Consider the following 20373-nt stretch of genomic DNA (forward strand, 5'->3'; position numbering starts at 1 on the left):
TTTTTTTCTCGATTGGAGTTTTGGGTTCCTCGCCACCGTTTGCATACTGTTTTGCACTATTTGCCTGGCCAGGGGGGCTGCTTTAGAATTCAGAAGTTAGACATAATTAATATTGCATATAAGAATTTATAGTCCGTTTAATATTTGACCTGTGGTTCTCTCTCCTTTATCTCAATTGTGTGCTTTCACTGTGCGTGTGTGCGAGTGTGTGTCTACGTCAATGTGTGTAAGTATGTATGCATATTGTGTCTGTGGAGCATTTGTATGTCTGTCTTTTAAACCAGACATACAAGACATACATATACCTCTCTCTTAAAGGTAAATGCCTTTAGTTTGTCTTCTTGTATTCAGTGTTTCTCAGGTACAGCTGCTTTGTAACAATGAAAATTGTAAAAAGCGCTATATAAATAAAGTTGAGTTGAGTGAGTTGAGTTGAGTTACAGTCTATGTAAACATAGTCATTGTTACCTCATTAGACCAAATGTTAAATTTGATCTCATTTGTAAGTCACTTTAGATAAAAGTGTCTGCTCACTAAATAAATGTAAATGTGTAGATGACCCCCAGTCTTGCGGTTGGTTCTTGGCTAGAATAAGCAACGAAGTGGGTCATACTTTATGCCAATAATCAAAAGCAAGACTAATGTCTAGATAGAACATGACTACTGCAGGGTGAAAATGAATTCATGTGTGTCCGGACCTGCTTCTATTTCAATATCAGACAGACACACGATGCAATTAGAGCAGTCTGGGTCATCACGACTCGTGTCCTAAGAAGCTGTTCTCAACTGACCACAGCTGGAGACAGATGTACCACAGCGATGCAGTGTCCCATCAGCAGCCGCCTGCTGTTCTAACCCTGACATGATTTACAATCGATCACCACCTGAATTTCAGAAGAATTTCAATAGAATAAAACATGATTATGTGCTTATTGCAATGCATTCTGGGATTTCTGAGATGTATTAAGGCTGCATTATATTTCGGAGCAGTATTCCCACCAGGATCAAACCTTCTCTTTGATGCCTTAAAGTGATCTCTATGTAGGCAGCTCACTACTGTAGGTTTTAGAAAAGAGCTAGAGCCAGAAAGGGATCCCCATACTTCATATGATAGGAACAGCAGAGTGAGTTTGAGCGTGTGTGTGTGCGTGTGTGAGAGCGAGAGATTTACAGAAGGATAGCCCTGACAGACAGCGGCAGTTCCAGATGCACTATTATCTTTCTTCAAAGGGACACAATAATGAAAGGCAGCTAAATAATTCAGAAACTTTCTCCTGCCTCCTTCTAGCTTCTCTTTACCGAGGAAAAGATCACTCCCTCTTTGATCCCATTCTGAATTCCAAGTGCTCGCTCTATAGAGAAAATTGATGTAATTATTGATCCAATTAGACTTATGAGGTACCACCACGGTTTACCTTTTTTCTCTTATTGAGTACCAAGCAGAGAAGCAGAATGGTGCTTTAATTCAAATGTGTACCGGGCATGAATCACAGCGCTGAAAAATTGATTCGGCCACTAAAAACCATCCGGAAAGAAAGGCCCCAGACGCATTAAGTGGAAAATAACTCGCATCTCTGCTCCAGTGAAATCAGGTCTGTTGCATTTGCAGTGACACACACCATACACCATAATCAAACACTCCAAAATCTAATAAGGAGAATTATCCATTTTTTGAAATGAAGAGGGAAATGATTACACAGAAGGATAAAGAACAGTTTGTAAATTAATTGGCTTGTCATCACCTACGAATCACTACAGGTTTTGTTACACTTAGATTGAATTAAATCACATAAACAGAAAAATCAGAAAAAGGCTGATTGAAAATTGCACAGTTTGCGCTCGTGTAAAGGTGTAAACACACCAAGTGAGGCCTGTCAACAACAATTTTTATACGAAAAACATAAAGCAAACAACGTCCCGACATGACTTCTGAAGCTCTCTGATCTCACCTGCAACACTACCTGTAAATCACAAATTAATTACTACATTTGATGTATAAAAATAAATAGAATTCAACAACTTGAGATCATATTAAAAATAAAGAATGCTCCAATTTACCTCCTAATCTACAAAATGTGTATAGACGATGACATTCCAAACCTTGAAGTTGAACATGTATGTGTCAGTAGCCAGGTTTCCATTAAAGATTTGCGCAAAACTAAATGTCGATTCAAAATTTGTGCGGAACATCAACATTTCCGTTAAACAATGTTATGCGACTGAAGCATATTTTTTTCATCATGGCCATAATTCTTTTTTAGGTTTTAAGGCAGGTTTCGAACCAATTTTGGAGGTACATAGTGCCATCTACTGCGATGAAAGAGTGAAGAGAAATGTCTATGTTTCCATGTATATCTTTATAAGAACTTCCTAATAAAGCTCCATGCTGCAGGCAGTCATTCATTTTCATGTATTTGGGCCGTTGCATTTCATGCATTTGAATTCCTTTCATCCTATCGTTCAAAATGTTCTGCCCAAACATACCACGAATGATCATGTGGCTTTGTTGCATGCTATGTGAATTGTAAATGCGACCATGCCTTAATCGTACATTGTGTGAGCTTTTTAAGGATTTATGGATGTTTTTGCAAATGACGTGTTTTCATCGGCTGTATTTTCAATTCGGTATTTCAGTTTGCATTTTGAAGGATAAAGGAAACGCAGCTAGTGAATGACATATCTGGAATCTCCTAAATGTTTTCGTTATTCAGTTTTTTTCTATATTTAATTATTTCCCAAACCCAGAGTAATTATTTCATGTAAGCCAGTTAAAACCACAGAGTGAACATGTTTTTGGACACGCTTGCAGGTTGTTCATACATAATGATGTAAGGCAGGTTCATGCAAACTGTAAATCGTTTATCTCTGTCTGATGCATATATAAATCCAGTGTTCCATTAGGTAAACTTAAAAATATTCTGACAGAAACGCAGGGTGAATCTACAGTACACGTTTGCACCTACTGGAACATTGATGTATTCATTGTCAGCAGGAGAATTTTAGGAGAAAGTCCTGCCACCTTTAAAACCTGCCCTTCTCTCCCTGGTCTGCCGGCTGCGAAAGGCTCAGGGCAGCTTAAGAAAGAAGATTTGACAGGGATAGAGAGAAAAACACAGCTAATCCCTGCACTGAAAAGAGTAATCTATGAGAAAGGGTTTAGGAAGAAAGACGGAGAAACAGAGAAAAATGGAAAATTACTTTTTGGGATCCTTTAACAAAGGAAGCAAGGCTATCGGTCGAGAGATGCCAACAAAATCCTTAAAGAAGAAGACAATGCTTAAGGAAGATATGTTTTTTGTGCAGTTGTTTGCTTTAGTTCCACAGTCAGAGCCCCAGTATGACCCTGACAACATTTTATTTTGCATTTCTTTTTGAGCAAACAAAAGAGAGGTGTCCAGCATGGTCTGTGTTCTGAGACCTGTGATGTGATTTTGGCCTCCATCGATCTCTGTTGATCACAATCTCATTTGTTCATTTAAATGCTAATGAAATTTTTAATTGCGCAATGGCCAAGGATCTACAGGTCTTCGTCTTACCTTCATTTACATCTAGTTATGTTCTCAAAATGGGGTCTTGCATGCAATTTTTGCAGAACCTCAAAGAAAATATTGGAAATTAAAGTGTTAGTCTTATAAATACAAACGCGATGCATCTACTCCATCTGACCAAACACAGACCGAAACCAAACCCTCCAGATCCAGACCCAAATTTTCCAGGTCCAAGCCCTGATGCCAAGAACCAGACTTGACTCATGACAACCCAGATACAATAAAAGTTTCAATCCCTAATGACTCAGATAAAGAGACTTCAAGGAATAGTTTACCCAAAAATGAAAATTCAGTCATTGTTTCCTTAAAATCAAGTTGTTCCAAACATGTGATTTCTTTGTTCTGTTAACCACAAAAGAAGATGTTTTGAAGTCCTGGGGCACCATTGACTCCCATAGTAGTTTGTTTACCATGTTAGTCAATAGTGTCCAATGTTTTAGTGATATACATTGTTCCAAATATCTTTCCTTGTTCTTCAATATATACAGATTTGAAACAACTTAAGGGTGAGTAAATGATGACAGAATTTTCATCTTAGGGTGGAGCATACTTTAAGGACTTATCTGGATTCAAATCTGGACCAAAATCTGGTAAGTAATATGTTATGCAATTGTTCAACAAATCATGATTTTTGTTCATTTATTACCAAAACAAGTTAAAGAAAGGAAATCTAATAAATTGCTTCCGTTTTGCCTCATTTGTAAACCACTTTGGATAAAGTTATTTACAAAATGATTAAATGAAGATGCTTTCAATCCTATAAACCGAGCTGCTTGAATGTTGAGATCCACCAGCAGTGTTTGGGTGCTTTGAAGTCTCTCCAAGGGAAGTCAAAGTCGATCCATATTATTGTGTTGGTCTTATAATCAAGCCTGTCATAGCCCTGTCACTATAACATGCTTTGCTGCTAGCGCCTGGAAGTTAAATTATTGCAGCAGAGCCTTTAATATCACTTCAGCTCTGCCTGTCAGAAGTCAATGCAGATTCGTTTATGAGCCAAACTGCAGTAAAAAATCAAATACTGCAATATAACTATTGTACACAGGACCCACCTAACCCCAGCCAAGAAGTAAAGTACTGTATATTTCTTTACCTCTATGTCAGTATAAGATGAATTACAAGTAGCATCACAAGACCATCTATGGGGACCGGAATTATGCATTATTGTATTGTGCTCTAAGGCCAGAACTGAATTGAGCAATGCTATTTGTTGTCAGTGCTTTGTGAATTGAGCCTCTGTGAGGTAGAAAAGTTATGAAAATGTATTATGATGCATGTACATTATGGTCAAGCCATGAATAGGAGTTAAAAAAAAAAAACGTACACGCTCCGCCGGTCAGAAAATAGAATAAAAAACAAAAGCAACAATCACACATAGATCAATCACATATAGACAAAAATGCTGGGTAAAAATGGACAAACCCAACTGTTGAGTTATAAATTTAACCCAAAATGCTGGGTCGCTTTAACCTATTGTAGTGTCAAATATAACCATATTCTGGGTTCATTTATCCCAACGGTTGGGTTGTCCATATTTGACCCCACAATGTATTGAAATAACCCCAAAATAATGTAGAACCTGAAGTTTACTAGTACAGTGAATGCACGTTGCTTGTGACTGATAAAAGGAATTTTCGCTTCCAGCAGTTCAAGAGACATTTTCTTTCATGAGCCTATCTGCTTTTACCTGTGGTGCAGACAGATAGTGTCCAAAATGAGGGGCGCCGGCCGCTTGAGGAAAGTTACCTGCTAGGTCACTGTTCCTTTTTTAATGAGAGGGGCGAGCAGTACAGATAATCGGTGCGAAGAGCTGATATCTCTGCACCTATTGCCCCAAAAAACAATGTAAAACTACACCAACAACACCAAGGTCCTGGGTTTCTAGCGCTTACTCATACAATTTGGAAAATAAATGGATAAAAGCGTCTGCCAAATGCATAAAGATTTCTATCCAGGGACTTAGTAGGCTACTGCACGTAATAACACCAACCCTGGTTGTTCCTCCGTAAAGATAAAAAACTGCAGAAACATCACATCCCATGAGAAAGAGAAATTCCAGATGATGTTTCTTTAATATCTCTATTATTTCCCCTAGACATCAACCAGAGCAAACAGAAAGTTTCGCTTGTCCGATTTTTTTTTACAGAAAAAGAGCATTCAAATCTTACTCCACCCGTTTTAGTAGACATCTCAACAATGTCACTAATGCACATCATTCTTTTATCTTATTTATTTTTATAATATTTCTTTACAAGCAATTTTATGATTTCAATTTGAAGTTGATATTGAAATGAAACACAACCAAGAAATCTAAACATTGAAAAACCACAGAGTAAAAATGGTCCTTTTGGACTGACTGTCAGAATCCAAACTACAGAATGCACTCTCATTTGTGCATGATCAAAAAACACATTGAAACACAGACAGAAATGACAGTTCTGCTGTCACTGACGCATCAGCAGTGAGCGTGACAGCTTCTGTTTGTCAGGGATGGAAATGATGCACGTGCAGACAGAAACATGCTTGCAAGGCAACAGAAGGAGAAAAGAGACGTGTTTAGCATATTGAGTGAATTTTAAAGCTGTGGGTCAGTTGCTTTGAGGGGTTTTAGTTTTGGAAGTAAAACCCGATGAGAATCCTCCCGGGAAATGATTGTTACACAAATAACTTTTCATCAAAAGAATCTATGATGAAAGTGTACTTACACTTCAAAAAGCTAACTTTTGTAGTGTGCACACATCTTTATCGTTGCCTACTGTATCGCTACTGGAAAAATCCAGTTTAACATAGCTGCTAGCTATGTTTTACAACATGGTAGCTGGTTTCTAATTGGTCCAAACTGGTAGATGATCCAAGTTGATTATTAGCTAGCTAGTCGACAAGCTATCGAAACCACCAGATGGTCTACAAGCTTTGACCAACTATCTACCATGTTCCAAATTCAATTGGATTAATTTGCAATCAAAACATTAGGAATGATGTAATCCAAGCATCTTTTCACAGGACTGGTCAACAAACACACTCTCAAATGCTGCTCACACGGAGCTCAACAGACAGAACTGCAGGCCGTCATGCCACACAGAAACTCTGTCGGGGAAAATTCAGAAAAGGGTTGACGGGGAGGGCCTTTACTTTCCTGGTGGGGGATTCAGGCTTCTCTGGGGCCGCAGTCCCAGGGGCTTCTGTCTTTGTCACACAGCTATCAGCCACTGCGATGCTGGGATCCAGAGAGAGAAAGAGAGAAAGAGAGATTACTGAAGCAAAGCAGCGAAGAATGACAGCAATACGCGCGGAGACGAGAAACAGAGAGCCTCATTTGTTCCTAATTCATTCCTCGGAGACAGAATAAGGCTGTTTTTATTCGCATCCTTAGCCTTGTGGATTGATTGCAAGAGACAAAGTGGGTCGAGCACATCGGGTCTTTAGCAGAATATTCCATTATAGGTTGGCCGAGGCGTGTTGACCCTTGACACGGTTAAAAGTTGCGGCTGCGGGCGTGTCGGAACGACAGCTGAGCACTCGGTTTCGACGCTCATTGCAGCTGCACGCGTTGATTTACATTCGCCGGCGAACACGAGTGCTCAATTTACTGCTGGGTGGCAAATTCAGAATTCTTCTGGGAAAACAACAGCGCTACAAGTAAAATTATGATCATTTGAATACCCCCTTTGCTTTCCTTCACAAATAATGACAGTCGTGGCGAAAAACAATTACAGTTAGGCAGGGAATATAATGCGTAAACCTCAGAGGAATATGATCACCAAAAGAAAACAAACAAACAACGACAAGACCTAAACATAAAGATATTACATTATCCTGCACCTATTGCCATGAAGAAACACAGGTCAAATAAATGTAAAAGAGCTAAAGTAGAAATTAGATCATTTTCACAAACCACCTTCAATATTAAATCCTAAAGCATAGCAGAAATAGTGTTTATAGATTGTATTGAAATATATGAGTTTATCAACGTACAATACAGTAGTTAATATTACAGAACGTTTTGTATTTCATGTGGGCTACTGAGTTGCTAATCATATACTGGTAAAGGTGAGATGATAACAAATATTTGCATAAAATAAATATATGTTTTAAATTCATCAGTTCTTTTGGTTGTCGGCTTATTTTTCTGACGTTTCATTGCATAAAATGTATGAACAATTTCAATATTTTATAAAATGTCATGGCATCTGTGGCCGTCCTGGATCCATCTTGGGGTCCCCAGTTTGACCACCACTGCTATATCGTATGTAGTGATATGTAGCATCTGTATGCTATTTACAAATAACATCTAAAGGTGCATAATATATTTTTATAACAATGTTTTCATTCAATATTTAAAATTCCCTAAACCACTGCCTATAGCAATACCGCTATTGCCCACCGGGGGGCTGCGTCACAGTTTGAGAGCTTTCAAATCGAAAAACGCTGGCTTGATTTTTTTTCTCCAATGAGCGTGATAATTTCATCATAGAGGAAATTACGAACTCAGGCTGATCTTGTGCCAGATTTCACGCACCCTCTCTGTGGTTTGCCGCGGCCATATTCCCATGAAGGACAGAAGCCAGCGCTCTCTCATGCGATGGATAAATGATCCTCTCAGAAGGACAGGCCAGCGCTAACTTAAAAAAATCAAAGAGTTAAATGAGGATAAACTGTAATATGGTCGTCTGCCTGATCCAAGTGGCTCCGGTGAGGTTTGAATCTGATATTAGCCTGCGTTAGTACCAACATTTCAATGTTTTCGTACCGAAGCGTGACTACAGAAGTTGCTAATGGGCCGCACACTACTCGGGTACGGGTCCAAGTGTCCGTATGGCAGGGAGAGAAGCCATATGTCCACAAACTCATTTCTCATGGTTTGGATTTTTTATGAAGGCAGTGACCGCATTGGAGTCCGGCCCGCTCAGTGATCTATGCATTTTGGGACGGGTCTCAGGGGGAATGTGAACAGCTAAAGACTAGCTGCGAGGAGAAATGGATGCCCGTGCAATATGTCAAGTTAAGTTAGGTAAATAAAGTCAAACTTGAGCTACTCAGGACCATGGCAGGTCAGGGATCAACGTTCTACAACCGCACAGATTGCTGATGGATGCACCATCTGCTTGTTTGAACTGCATTACTACTGTAATCTCATAATGTTAATACACCCAAAACAGAGGTGCCTTTGTAATGTTGTGCTAAAGAAGCACCTTAATAAAGCAGCTTTGTTTGATGTATTGACATCATTTTCGGATTATTAGTATTTTATCAAACAATAACCCTCTCAAACATAAATCCTGCAAAAAAACACATGTTTTCAACAGGGCCAAACTTCTCATCCTTTCAAACATCCCATTCCTAAACTTGGAGGTGTGTAACTGTCGAGTGTTCTGTTTATCTGGCACGCTTGGGATTTGACAGGCTCTGGTGCTAATGTGACGTGCCTCCTGCAATCCGCCCTGATTGAAACACCTGTCTCTCAAAACTCCGAGATGGACAAATGAGGTCTACCTAGCAATCAGAAAACATCTTTAACAAATAGGTAACATGCACTTAAGCAATCAAGTGTATCCGCTAACAACAAAATGAGAGATAGATGCATAAATGACGTTCCCTGGTTATTTTAAATGTGATGACCTGAAGTATTGAAGGTTGTCTGTTCATTCAGGTACCCAGTGTCCTGAGAGGATCCTACATGGAATGATATAATCCTAATGTAGTCACAAATTGTGATTTCCAAAATGTTGAGAGTACACGTCTGTAAGGTCGCTATCATTCCCCACAAGGCTTCCTTGGTCAAGCAACTTCAGAATGCCTCACCGGCTAGGCATTGTTGGACCGGTATGCTAGATTTTCCATCAGGGCCCCTTCTGCATAGTTACTGATGTACTTACAGGTCGTTGTCCGTCTCCGTCCGAGGTTTCTGTCCTCTTCTGTAGATCATACAGATTGTGGCCACCACTCCTACGATCAGACCGACCACCACCACGACTCCCATGATGCCGAAAATACCTCCGGGAGGACCCTGCGCCATTGGCTTTTCTGCAGAAGAGAAAGAGAGAGAATAAAGAGTTGTCTAAATAAGGTCTCGGCTCTCTCATCGCAGAAGCACGCCAGTAGGATTAAACATTCAAAGACTTTGGAGAACAAATATTCAAGAAGTTCCAGGTTGGCACGAAACCACACGGCAACAAACAATGAAAACATCCCTGTGTTTATATTGCTGCATGCCGGTAGGTTCACCTAGCGTGGAGAAAATGCAGCATGAGATCAAACGTAGTCCTTTGTTTACTTGTTTGTTTATAAATGTAGTTAAAGAAAAAAAACGTTTTTAAAAGTTTTAATGCAGCCACATCTAAATAAAGATATTAGGAACAGACAACACAGTGGAAAGAGCATACCAAGGAATATTTGGTCCAAACTGGAGTTCAGTCCCCCCTGTGACCCCAACCCCGGGGGTATGTAATATTCGTAATTATTAAAAGGATAGTTTACCAAAAATTACAATTCTGTCCTTATTTACGCAGCCTCTTGTCATGTCAAACCTGTGTCAGTTTCTTTCTTCCACAGAACACAAAAGAAGATATTTTGAAGAATGTTGGGAGCCTTTCACTTCTATTGTGTGGACATTGCAAGTGAATGGCTGCCATAGATGTTCAGTCAACAACATATTTCAAAATGTCTTCTTTTGTGTTCTGCGGAAGAAAGAAACTCATACAGGTTTGACATGACAAGAGAGTGAGCAAATTGTCTTTTTTGGGTGAACTATCACTTTAAATGTAACCATACACCAGTGTAGTTATTCGCTTGTGCACATGTTTGGAAAACCACTTTCCAACCAGCCACATGAACCAAACTCTAACATCAAACAGACTAAAAGCTCTACATAAAAATATCATTATTCTTTCATGTGACTGGCTAACACAGATATCTGCGCTAACATGCTTAATGTTATTATTTGGCACTTCCAAACACAACACTGGCACACATAGAGGCCACACTCTCAAAACCGTTGAGACGGATAGCAAATATGTGTGAATTTAAGGTGAGAAGATGAAGAAGTTTCTTCTGTAATCCTTGCATCAGGGCTGAAATCGGTCTGAAATTCCCTTTGTATTTCAATGCGGACTAAAAAATCAAAAGGCAGACTGCAGGGCAGGAGTCTCCACAGGCTGATATCATTATAGCTTCCTGCAAGATGGGGAAGTCGGCCTTTACCTTAGTAACCCAGAGGGTTGTTTGAGTAACACAGTCAAAGCGAGCGTTTAAATATTATATTAGAGCTGCTAGAAGAATCCTTTTGTTTATGAATTATTATTTTTAGCATGTGGTCTGGGTAGACATATGCTCTGCATGAGAAGGCTGCAATTCAAGCCGTAATATTTGTCCCAACATGCCAACAAAAACAATCAGACATAATTTGTTCCAGCAAAGACACATTTACACATGTAACCCAACTAAGCTAATGGATTTTTTTAGTTGGCGGCATGTTGGGGCAATTCTGTTAGGAAGAGCGCGGCAGCTGTTGCTAACTTTATGATTGGACTCCAGTTTGTGTCAGAAACAGTCAATGTTGGCAGAGAACGTCAGCCGATTACTCTCTCAAGGGCGTCTCGTAAAATCAGTGCAGTGTAACTGATGCCCAGCAGGGGGTGAGAGCGTGCGCTGGGGTGCCATATGTACCAAAATCAGTCCCATGTCCTATTCTCCAAACAACACCATCCAAAATTATGAGCAGACATGTTAAACTGTCTCTATCACTAAATGCAGCAGATGACAGATTTATTAGAAACAGGAGCTGGGCCAAGAAACGTACAATTTTCAATATAATAAAAGCAAATAGAAAAGCTCTTTGTGGTTTGGATGCCATTTCTAATGCTGGTGTCATAAATAATGTTTAACTCTTCTGTTTAATGATAAAAACTGGCTTGTTTTTGCAATAAATTTTCTGCGCAATTGTTCGGCCGGGGTTGTCTAGACGATTATGTTGCCTGCTGTAAAAAAATATGCTGTCAGTGCTGAATTTGATCGATTTGCATGTTAGATTGAAATATTTAGTGAAGTGGTGCTTTTAAGGTCATAAAATCAAATAATGAGAAATAATGAGGTTTCAAAGTGTAGTTGATATTTTAAAGCTCAGAAGCTTATCATACAAGAGACAGCTTCAACATTAAAGGGATACTTCACCCGATGACAATTCTGTCACCAGTTACTCACATTTGAGTTTTTCCAAATCTGCATAAATGTCTTTGTGCTGATGAACACAGACAAAGATATTTGGAAGAATGCTTATAACCAAACAGATTTTGCTCCCCTTTGACTCCCATGGTAGGAACATTTATTTGTATTGTTCAACACAAAAGAACACATTTTGAAGAATGTAGGAAAGCAAACTTTTTTTTGAGGGGGGCACTTTTGACAACCTTTGTACTTTTGCCTACTATGGTAATCAATGGGGTGCAAAATCTGTTATAAGCATTCTTTCAAATAACCTTCTCCTTGTTCATGAGAACAAAGAAATTTATACAAATCTCGAAGGTGAGTAAATGATGACAGAATTTTTGGATGAAGTATCCCTTCTATGTAATACTAGACTTGTACCAAAATTACTTTTTTGATGCAAAGAAAGATCTAAGAAATAGGAGAATGTCATCTCTCAGCATCTCATCTCTGGGGGCGGAGCCTAGAAATTGCTTTTCAACCAGTAATAGCATAAATAGAAAATGCATTATTATTATTATATAAGTTAGATATTTGCCTTAAAATGTCATATGAATTGAAGACATGACTGTAGGAATGTATCTCAAATCCGAACGCTAATTCTTATGATCAAAGTTCATAAATCCAACTGTATAATTTCATCCATCCACCAAAATGATAGTAACAATAAATTGCATGCATTTTCGCTCATAGACGAAAAGGGCGAAGCCAGGCAGAATGCACAATAATGCATATTCTCATGAATTTTTCACTTGTTCTCCGTCAAACATCAAGGCACGGTGTCTGAGAAAGATGCACAGCCACTCAATTGAATGGGAGAGCAGCATTAGGATTCAGTCCTCAAATGCTCTGCCAGCCTCAATAAGGCAAACCTGGGGCTGAATCAATGGCTGATGCTCGAGTGCAGGGAGAATCTCTAAACACTTTTAAGACTCTGTCGAGTTAGACTCCTATCTATAGGCCCCATGATGTCTTCATTATTATCTGACCGTGACTGTCTCCACTGACAGGACGAAGACTGTCCCAAGGGTGTTTTTCTTCCCCTGACAGCCTTTGTCCGCATGGCTGACTCTCTCTAGAGCACAATAACGGACAACCACTTCACATAACGCCGTACAATGGCAGCGTGCGCCCCTGCATCTCTGTTAGCCGCCTCCCTTACGAACCCGCTTTGTGCTTGGCGCTCGCCGTGGACTGTGTAAGCAATTACGTGTCACTTTTGGGTCCGCTGCTTTTGGGACCCGCGCTGACCTCTGTCGCTGTTGTCGGAAATCTTCAAATTGAGGGAAGAATGCAGGCTGCTTTCCAGTGCACAAGATTTGTTAGGTAAAGAATTATGTAATAATTATTTAAACATGAGAAGTAAAAGATTAATTAATGTTTCCACATATAATACCAAAGAACAATTAATAAAAAATAAAATAAAAAAAGATCAGTTTAAACCTTACAATGTGTGAAGGTTAAATTAGCAAAGCAATATCACAGCTGCACATAAAGTAATGCAAAGCACACCACACAATGGGAGATGTGTCGGAGGACAAATTGTTGGTGCACATCTGTGACCAGGACAGCAAGTCTTTTTGGTGTATCGAGAGCCACGGTATCCATTTTACATTTATTAGATGCATTTATCCAAAGCGACTTCCATTGTATTATACTACAAATTTGTTTCTAATTATGCTCAATCCCTGGGATCGAACCCATGACCTTGGCGTTGTTAGCACCATGCTCTATCACTGAGCTACAGGAGAGGGCAACGTGTCCAGGGTAATGTCAGCATGAAGGATGAATCACATCCAACAGAAGTTACTGTTGCTACAAGAGGAAATAGTCTTAAAGGGATGTCCGGGTCTCCAAAAAACATAAAAGCACAGCTGCCCAATTTACTGCAGGATTAAATGTGCATCTCAACTCTCCTGTTTTCACCAAAACTGTTCATCTGGAGCTCAAAATAGGGTCAAAATACATGGCCGGGTTGCTATAGCAAAACCTTTGGTCACGTATGCCAAAGCCAAATGTCGTTTCAGTGGTGCCAGTAGCGTAAATCTTCTTGACTATGTGGAACATGTATTGTTCTCTGATGAGTTCACCTTTACTGCCTTTTCCACATCCGAGAGAGTAAGGGTGTGAAGAAGCCCCAAAGAAGCTTATGACCCAGACTGATGCATAAGGCTAGGGGTGGATCAGTGACGGTTTGGGCTGCAAAATCATGGCATTCCATAGTCCCAATACTTGTTGTAGATGGGCACGTCACTACTTTGGACTTCCCAACCATTCTGGAGGACCATGTGTTCCCAATGGTTTAAACATTGTACCCTGAAGGTGGTGCCGTGTATCAAGATGAAAAATCTGTTCTGAATCTCCTCCCCTAATCATGTCACTAAACCTAACGTCACTGACGCTAAAGCCAGTCATATTAAAACGTACAAATAATTTATACAAATAAGAATTCTTGTGAGATTGTACCAATCTGAGTAAACTTTTCAACTTGAGTGACGGTTTAATTTAGTTTATGCTAACTTATAATTTGCAAACCTGTTACCCATTCTAGCGTAATGTCCATTTTTAATATCTTTTCGAGTTAAGTTTTGACATTTAAAACAGCTATTGCTACAACAATTTTCTTTTTTAAACTGACACGTCAGATTCTTTAGTTGCAAACCTTATAAATATGAATGAGCAGACAATGAAATGACTCTTTAAAGTTGAAAATAAACAATTGAATGTTTGCTTTCCTAAACTCTTCAAAATAAAATGATAAAAATGTTTCCCCGTGGTAGTCAATGATGACCCAAGAATGTCAGTTGTAAACATTCGTCTGAATCTCTTTCTTTGTGTTCAACAGAACAAAGACATTTATACAGGTTTGGAACAACTTAAGAGTGAGTAAATGATGACAGCATTTTCATTTTTGGATGGAGTATCCCTTTAAGTACCACCTTTCACACTGACCATTTGTTTTCAAAGGAAAAAGACGTTTCTCGATTATCTACTCTATTTGTGATAAGTGCCAGTTTATTTTACAATCTGCAGATACTTTAAAGGCGACATATTGTGTTACGGGACAGAAAAGAGAATAAAAACGTGTGACAATCAGGAGCGATGGGTTGCATGTTAGGGAGATAGGCAGAAGGGGCTTCCCGCTGGGAGTTTTATTCCTAAAAATGTAGCTGCCCTTTGGGCCTGTTTTCCATTGCCTTAATGGAGTAGCTAGACAAACTGTGCTGTTATATAACACAAAATGACGACAAAGGATGGGTCGAAAGGCAATTTTACTGTTAAGGAACTTCAAATGAATGCACAACGCAGAATAGGATTGTGGGAAAGTCTCACCATCTGCTAACCGAAATAATAAAATATATTTTCTAGACACAGAACATGTTTTTGCATTTCGTATTCCATGACTCTTGAAGTATGACTTTGACCATCACACATAAACAGATTGGATGTCGATTAAAAATGAACATTTTGACATTTCGTGCAACTATCTTGTCTGTATTTTTTCCACTAGAAAACTAGGAAGAAAATAATATTTGCAGTAATACTAACACACTTTTGTCCCCACAAGAAATAATGTTATCTCTCCGTCTTATCTGTCTCTCTAAGGAGAATAACAGATCAAATCACTGAAATCCAATCTTGTCGAAAGTTGTGCTGCTATGGTCCAGAGGGCTGGAATAACTCTGTCACTATGGCGAGAGATGGAGCAAAGCTTTGTTAAAGCGTTTCTTATTAATCACCTTCTTCGAGACCTACATCCATGAGGGATGGAAAAAATCGATCCCCTTCTCAAAATGTATAGCTAAGGATACCGCGGGAAATTCAATTAGCTTGTGCAGGATGCTGTTACGGTAGCAAAGCCATGCGTGCTGGAGGATTCAATTATACTTGAGAAAGCATCGCTGTTGGAAGGAACGATATGTCCTCTTTCCGTTAAACTTAAGGTATGATCACCTCTTTGAATAAATTGCAGTGTCAGAGATTACAGAGAACCTGTGAATCCGGTCCAGCAACGTTTTAGTAGCTGGGTGCAAATTTTGCAATGGAACGTATCCGGATAGGGTTTAAAGATTGTCATGGAAAGATGGAAAACCTGGACTGGAGCAGAAATGTAATGCTCTAATGGGAAAGGAGATGTTGGTGATTCGCTCCTCTGTGATGCTACATGACATAACTCTTACTAAAAAAAACATAACTTGACTCTTCAGTCTGATATGTCCAGTTCAGTGATCTCTGATGTAAATCAGGTGTGTTATTAAATAAGGAAGACTTACAAAACATCAAGTTGCATTTGGTCACCAAGACTAAGAAACACTGCTTTAAGGGGCAAGCCCGAGAGACTCTATATTCTTCTTCTGCTGTGTGGTAAGGGGCATTGAATTATGTTGGACCTAAATAATGGCCCATCAGACCAGCTGCATTACAGACAACGGTCTCTTTTCCACCGTAAGAGCAACAGACCTGCCCAGAGCGGTGATCAATAGGTTTGTGATGCACTATAAACTTTCAACAGGCGGTCGGGCTGGCAGGCCAGTGGCGCGTTCTCTCACTTGTCTCCAAGCATGACAGCCTGTTTGTGGATCATAAAAGAAGAATTACAGGGCCGGTGTGTGAAAGCTTTGTTGCTGTGATCGTTCGGTTAAGGGTCCTCAGTGAGCAAACTAATTGCAGATTCTATTTGTTGTGACATTTGTGCCCGTGAGACAACAATAGAAAGTCCATTTGAGGGAGATGGCAGGCGTTGTTACCGCGAGAGAGAGCTGATGAACTTTTACGACATTTCAGGTAAAACACTTCAGATTCCTTACAGTTCAAATATAAAACTTTTATGGCTCGATGAGAATAGGTATTGTTTTGTTTTAAGACCCAGACTAAAATCAGCCTGTGCTTTTCAAATTGAAGCTTTCAAAAGGTTCATCAAAAACGAAGCTAAAGAATTAATGTAGCTACTGTAAATGTTTTTTTTCTAATTTTAGAATTTATCTATAAAAACCTCACAACTTCTTTGCAGTCTCGAAGTGAGAAAAATTTTCATCGATTTTCAATGAGAGCAGAAAGTCCACCCACATATAGACCTGTGGCATCACTGTCAACAAAGTGATGTGTCTGGCCCTCCTGGATACGACCTTGATGATTAGTGATGCAGTCTGCTCCTGGGTGGCAGACACCTCCATCACATGTCAAAGCTGTTAATGTAGCCCTCTGAGAGCTTCCCTGGCAACCTCTAATATCTGCTCATGACTTTTTCATAATATCTTTTCTAACATTAAATGTTTTTGTTTATATTACATAAAAAAGTTTGCTTGTTTTGCAGTGTGTTGGTTACCAATTTGTGACCCTGAACAATGAAACCATGCTTATGGGTCAATCTTATTGAAATTGGGATGTTTACATCATCTGAAAGCTGAATAAATAAGATTTCCATGGAAGATAGGAGAATATTTGGCCGAGAGTGAGCTATTTGAAATTCTGTAATCTGACGGTGGAACAAAATCACAATATTCGGAAATTTGCCTTTACAGTTGTCCATCAGGGCACTATAGCAGGCCGTTGCTAAGAAGTAACAGGTTTGTTTTCATGCAACGCACTCTTTCATGTAGCTTGGATTACTAAAATGTGTTGTATGGTAATTATTATTTGGAACACCGTTAACTCTAAAAACCTCTTATAAATCATGCAAACATCACTTTATATAAAAAAAAATCTTAATTCTTACCTACAAAATTGACAGTGTATAACAAAATAAAAATAACTTGCAAAATCCAAGTAAAAAAATCACCAGTACACATATCTGTGAGGAAAACCATTAAACACATTTTGTGTGTTGTCCTTAACTCAAGATTAAAGTAAGTTAACTTAAAAATTTAAGTGCAGTCTACATGCATGAGCCTAAATGTTTTTGGGACAATGCATTACTCTTAAAGGAGTTTAGTCCATCAAATAAGTAAACTTATTAAGAATTGATGTTATATTTTGAGAAACTAATACTTATTTATACCTAATTGAACAACTTTACAGATTTCATTATGTGTTGACAACTAAAAATGAACACGTCAACCACTAATTGTGAACTAGTGAATAGATTTTCTATTTAATGTGGTAATATTAGTTTATCATTTTTTGACAATGGTAGTTTCATACAAATATGTGAATGTTAATATGAATATATATATATATATATATATATATATTTAAAAATAGTAATCCCACCGTACCATATTGAAAGTATCATGCTATTCCCAAACATATGCATTATGCAAATACCTCACCAAAGATTCCATTGAAATATTTCAATACCCGGCTTTAATGCAAAGAACACAGTGGTCCAGACATGGGCGTGAGATTCTAGACATTGCAGAGCATATCTGTCTCTCACACGGCAGATGTGAACTTATGTTTGGTCTTTTATGTCACGCTGAGCAGAATCTGATTTCTCTGCTGTTGGATCAAGAGAGTCAGGCTGGTATATTAATGCACGATGGTCACGGCGGGCCTGTCTCTCTCCCCTGATCTACAGATACAAGAACTGGCCGCAGTTCTCCTAGGGGGGCAGGAACTAGGCCGTGCAGATTTGCATTTCTTCATTATTTGAACATTCGGTGCATTAATCCTGCCCTCTTTGTCAAAGCCACCACAGTATGAAGAATCTGTGACTAGTTAGCAATGACAGCTTGGCCATGTGACCTCTTTCCAGTTGATTAGTGCAGATTCCATATTGCTTGTCATAAACAATATTTCTTGTTTGGTAATATCTCCGTGAATGAAGCGTGATGAGATAATCGTGGGCATCCACATTTTCCTTTTGATCCTTAATGGAAAACATATTACCTCTGTGCCAGAACCTGCAGTAGTGAGCTCTATACTGCCTACATAAGGCGACAACCTACAATGAACAGATATGGCACCTCAAAGGGTGATCTTAGACACAGCATACCAGCTGCAACAAAATGCTGTCTGATAAACGAAGCAGAACTGTTGTACGTCCAATACCACGTGTCAGATTGTGTTACGAACGACCATTGCAAACACACATACGTCTGAAATTAGCCGGCACAGTGTCGTGTCTTCACGGTCACGCACAGCATGCACCTTCGGTGTGAAAATGAGACGGAAAAGCATTGGGAACAGGCATTTCATGTGCAGTGTGAAGACCTTAACCTACAGCTGGGTATTTTCCAGCTTGGCCTTTTACCCTCGTGCTTGAGTCTTTAAAGGTTCAAAGTGGCAAGAATCCACTGTGGCGTGTTAGTCACACATTGAGGTATGAGGCGAGCATTAAAATGAGAGACCCTGAAATCAGCTCGGCCCACCTGGACCAGATTTTTCCAGCAAGATAACAGTCTATCACCATGACTGTCATCCTGGCTGGTCTAAAATGGAAGTGGTTCATCTAGCGGCTGAATGCTTTCTCCATAAATCCATTCCCAATCAAATTTGTATCAATACTGGCACTAAAATATTTATGATATCATAATCAGTTGTATCAATGATCACAGTTTATAATCACATACCATACATCCCTAGTATTTGTGTATGCAAATCCGGATTTTCATGGAAATAAACCACAAACCCATAATGTATACATAATGATTTGTTCCCTTAAAATTATCTTTAGGTAATTAAAATTAATAGTATAATAAAAATGGGCGTTTTCAGGAAAGAGCAAGATGGTTGGAGGGGAAGGCTTGAAAAATCAACAAATAAAAGGTCATTTCATATCCAATCAAGTTTCTAGAAAAAAGTTTTTGATATTTGGACTAACATTCCACCATGAGGCAAAAACAACAGAAAAATTATAAGTATTGTTATATAATCACACGGAAACCTGATAATATTTTGTATCCGCCCTCACAGATGTGATTTCTGCAGAAATAAAAAAGGTACCATTATTTACGACTTTCCCCTGTTGATACCTCATCAGCTTACATGATGCAGCTAAAGATCTACTAAACTGTCTAAACACACTCAATCTCATCTTCATTAATGCCGTGCTCATCAGACAAAACAGGTTTTAATAAGCTTTTAATAGTGTGCGATGCACATCTCCGGTGTAAAACAGAGATTCAGAAAGAATTGAATTGTTTTCCAGCGGATGAACCTGGTGCTCCACTGCTTACCGCAGACCTTTGAAAAGGGCTTCTCCATACCACCCTTCAGAAACCTTGGGCACCTCTCAAGTGGACAGATTGCAGTAACTTTGTTTAGTAACTTAGTCATGCCATCATGGCAATGAAAAGAGAACGAGGCTGCCAATGTTAGCCACCTGTTCCAAAATCTACAGTGATGGGTATGTTATTACAACCACACACTGTTGGTGCCAAGACACTGGATTCTTCATGAAAAACAAAACAGCTAAAGGAAGAAGACTAAAAAAAAAGCATGGGTGAGGAACAGTTTAGCTGTAAAGACGATCTGCAAGCAATTTATGCCGAGTACCATTGCTCCTTTTTTATTTCCCTTGTTTTTTTCCATGTGGGCCAAATACCACAGGCCTCAATAAAGAAACAGAAATGTGGTTTAATGAAGTTCGTAAATCTGTGTTATTCGCTGCCAACTTCGAGCGCCACTTAGTGCGTCTGCTGATCCTTCTCCTCCTCTTTTGCCCAGCTCCCGCCCACCCCAG

The sequence above is a fragment of the Triplophysa dalaica genome, chromosome 14 (genome assembly GCF_015846415.1).
Source record: "Triplophysa dalaica isolate WHDGS20190420 chromosome 14, ASM1584641v1, whole genome shotgun sequence".
NCBI classification, from domain to species: domain Eukaryota; kingdom Metazoa; phylum Chordata; class Actinopteri; order Cypriniformes; family Nemacheilidae; genus Triplophysa; species Triplophysa dalaica.